Source organism: Chrysochloris asiatica, unplaced genomic scaffold, assembly GCF_000296735.1.
Source record: "Chrysochloris asiatica unplaced genomic scaffold, ChrAsi1.0 scaffold00541, whole genome shotgun sequence".
NCBI classification, from domain to species: domain Eukaryota; kingdom Metazoa; phylum Chordata; class Mammalia; order Afrosoricida; family Chrysochloridae; genus Chrysochloris; species Chrysochloris asiatica.
This window is the reverse complement of record NW_006409059.1, coordinates 429,464-433,697: the sequence shown is the minus strand read 5'-3', so window position 1 is coordinate 433,697 and position 4,234 is coordinate 429,464.

Sequence of the window (4,234 nt, the reverse complement as noted above, 5' to 3'; positions counted from 1 at the left end):
ATTTATTTCTCCCCAAAATTCTATTAGTATCCCCATTTTACAGACAAGGAAACTGAAATTTAATGTTAAATGAGTTCACCATGCATACACACTATATGACAGCGTATTCTACAGCAATCCCCTCTTCAAAATTCTTAAAAGTAGATTTACATCCTCTGTTCATATACCACTTGTGACATTACTTCACAAAGCAGCTCTTCTGGTGTAGAATCTGTTTTAACCACAATGGAATTACAGTCATTCAGGTAGTGAAATAGGAAGAGCAAACAGAAGATGTTGGCCATGGGAAAAGCAGAGTTTGATGAAATGTCTGGCTGAAAAGGGATTTGACTATAGAGGAAGCAGTGACCAAGTCTAAGCTGGAATCTGATGTGTTTTGATGGATTTTAGAGAAGCTATCTTCCAAGTTGATCACGTGTATGCAAAGAGAAAACTTGTAGTGAGCACCGCCACATCCCAAGTCCACCTAGTCCCTGTCAGGATAGCCTTCAGTTACTGTATTACTCATTTTGCCCAATCTCAATACATCCATTCTTAGATGTAAACCATCTTCATTGATTCAACAAATTTATTTTTAATTGTGGTTTGTGTAAAAGTTTACAGAGCAAATTTGTTTTCTATTTGACAATTTATACACAATATATTTCATAACATTAGTTGCAATTCCCTCAATGTAGTAGCACTTCCTCCCTGGGTTCCCTGTTTCCATCTTCCTTCCTGTCTTCTGAGTAAATACTGCCCTTTTGGTCTCTTATGGTTGTTTATTCTGAGAAGTACATTCCTCACAAGTGTTATTGCTTACTTTATAGACCTGTCTATTGTTTGGAGTCCTGGTGTGGTGCTATAGGATGAACACTATACTAGTAACCACAAGACCAGCAGTTTAAACTCATCAGCTACTCCTCAGAAACCCTGTATAGGATCACTATGAGTTAGAATCACCTGATGGCAGTTAACAACAACAAATTGTTTGACTATAAGGTAGCCTCCAGGGGTTAGGTTAAGATCCAGGTTTGAAAGGTATTTAAGGACCATAGTCTGGGAGATTCCACCAATTTCCATCAGACTAGTAAATCTGGTCTTTTTTATGATTTTGAATTCTACATTTTTCTCCCATTCTGTCCAAGACCTTCTATAGTGAGTGATCCCTTTCAGGAATAGTCATTAGTGGTGGTTGGACACCATCTAGTTCTTCTGGTCTCAGAGTAATGAAGGCTGTGTTCATGTGGTCCATTATGCCTGTGGATTAATGGTTTCCTTCAGTCTTTGATTTTCTTCTTTCTTCTTTCCTTCAGCCAGCGTGAGACCAATAGTTGAATCTTAGATGATCTCTCACTAGCTTTTAAGACTCCAGTCACTACTCGTCATAGTAGCTTGTAGAACACTGTCTATGAAGGCTGTGTTATGCCAATCAACTTAGCTGTCATTGGAGACTGTGGACCTAAGTCTCACAAAACTTTGAGGGACTCATTACCTCAAAGTGTTTGGTTATGGCTAAGATGTTTTCATAAATTTACCCCTTGATTGCCCTACTATGTTGTTGTTAAGTGCCATCGAGTCGGTTTCAACCCATAGCGACCCTATACAGGGTTTCTGAGGGGCAGCTGGTGAGCTTGAACCACTGACCTTGCAGTTCAAACGGCTTTGCAGTCTGGCGCATTAACCTACAGTGCCACACCAGGACTCCTGCCCTACTATATACATGAATATATTTACAGCACACACAAAAACATATGTAGAAGTTCCTCTGGTGAAGCTATATATGGCCATGTGTATAGTTGCATTTGCTTACCCATATCTATTCAGCTTGTGTGTCTGCCTATGTATCCAGTGTTAGATTATTTCTTGGTATTACTGATAATGCCAGGTTGTATATGTAATAACATTTACCTTTGTTCTCAGTAACTCTTGTACACCTCTCAAGGTCTTCCTTTGCTCTTTGCCTTAGTGATATTGTGATGATCTCTCTCTTATTGTAGATTGCCTTTCCCTTCATCCAAATTAATACATGTCTACTATCTAGTTGGAATCCTGGTGTGGCACTGTGAGTTAATGCGCTGGATTGCAAGTCCAGTTTGAACTGTAAGGTCTGCGGTTCAAGCTCGCCAGCCACTCCTCGGAAACCCTACACAGGGTTGCTATGGGTCAGAACTGACTCGACGGTACTTAACAACAACAACAACTATCTAGTTAGTCACCAAATATTTCTTGAGCACCGAATATATGAGGGGGTTTCAAAAAGTACAAGGAAAAATTCCATTATTTTTCAATTTTATTTTTCCAGAAACCTTTTGAAGCCCCCTCCCCCATATATGCTGAAACCTACTCTAGGTGTCATGGTGGTGTTGGTGTGCAGTGATGTGGTTCCTACTCATAGTGACCCTTTATAGAGTTTCTGAGGCTGTAAATTTTTATGGGAACAGAAAGCCTCCTCTTTCTCCCATGGAACAACTGATAGTTTCGAACTGCTAATTTAGAGGTTAGCAGCCTGACTCATAACCACTACACTACCAGAGCTCTTTCTATGTACCATGGATACAACCAAAGGGTGGTGTTTGTGTGTGTGTAGAAATGATTAACATTTTTCTTATAACTTGACTGAGATCCATCTCTGATAGAAAAGTGCACGAGACTGATCTTTCAGCCAAGATAATGTTGCAATAAGGCAGGAAGCAGCCTCAAACTAAAAGATATGGAGATGTGCAAAAAGGACCTAGATTGGCTTGTGGGTTTCAGGAAGTCTGGCAGCCCATGGAAGCATTTCCAATCCAAAAGTAGGCTATATCTAGCTAGCTGGCTGCCAATGCTACTCTGAGTAGTTGTTAAAAATCATTTGACTATATTACAATCTTAAAAAAAATTTTTTTTCTAATGAAAACTTCACTCTGTGCTTGGTAACTTTCACTCCTCTTCTTGGAACAAACTTGCCAACATCCTCATCACCACTACTACACACATGCACAAACATACATACACATGCAAGATTTGTGTTCTTCTGGGTGCGTAGGCTAAGGGAAAAGACACATATTTTGCTAGGCTCATGTGTAGTCTGACGGTTTTAGGTGACCCTTGGATTTGCCTTTACTCCCATACCCCAATTCACTACCAATACACCTTCTACATCAAAGACTCATCTGCCTGAAGGCTGAATGCTATCAAGGACCAGGAAGAGGCAGCTAGGAAGTTAGGGAAACAAATCCATGCAACCTTTTTGTATTCCCCATGGTGATCAAAGCCAGTTTGGTCACTTCAGGTCACCTCCACTACTGACCTGTTTGTCCATTTAGTAACATCCATTTCTCAGGTAAGGAGAGTTGGGAACCCTGGAAAGTGGACCACTGACACCAGAGGGAAAATCTAGCACCAGTAGGGTTTAATCTTCACAGTCTTGCAGCTCAATAGATTCAGACTTAACCTACTGACTCCATACCTTTCACCAGAAGGATTGCATTTCTGAGACTCCCTCCTCAGGACCCAAACACTAACTTGGGCAGGTCAGGACCCAAATCTTGGCTTAACTGACCTAGTGGATAGTGCCAGCAGGAGTGGGGCTGAGTGTGTTTGTTTTTATGTAAAGGTACCAACACACCCTGTATGCTCTCACCATAGAGCTAACTTTGCCTGTATTAAGTTTCATCACCATGGAAATAAGCACATCTCAACTGCTAAATCTCTGGAAATCCTGGCCTAATCAAGTTGACACAAAACTCTAACCTTACAACCATGATGATGCGAATGGACTAAAGCTTTCAGGACCTTCAATTACTGATGGGGAGAAACAGCTGTAAAAATCCATTAATAATCAGAACACGGAATGTATGAAGTATGAATCTAGGAAAATTGGAAGTTGTCAAAAATGAAATGGGATGTATAAACATCAATATCATAGGCACTAGTGAGCTGAAATAGACTGGTATTGGCCATTTTGAATCTGACAATCACAAGGTTTATTATGCTGGGAATGAAAAATTGAAGAGGAAAGGCATCACATTTATCATCAAAAAGAATATATCAAGATCTGTCTCAAAGTACAACACTGTGATAGGAGAATATCCATACGCCTACAAGGAAGACCAGTTAATACCACTATTTACACACCAACACTGTCTGTGATAGGATAATATCCATATACCTATAAGGAAGACCTTATTAACATTTATGGTTAATTAACATAAATGGTTAATGTTCAACCATTTCAAGAGATACCATATGAACAAGAGCCAATGATACTCAG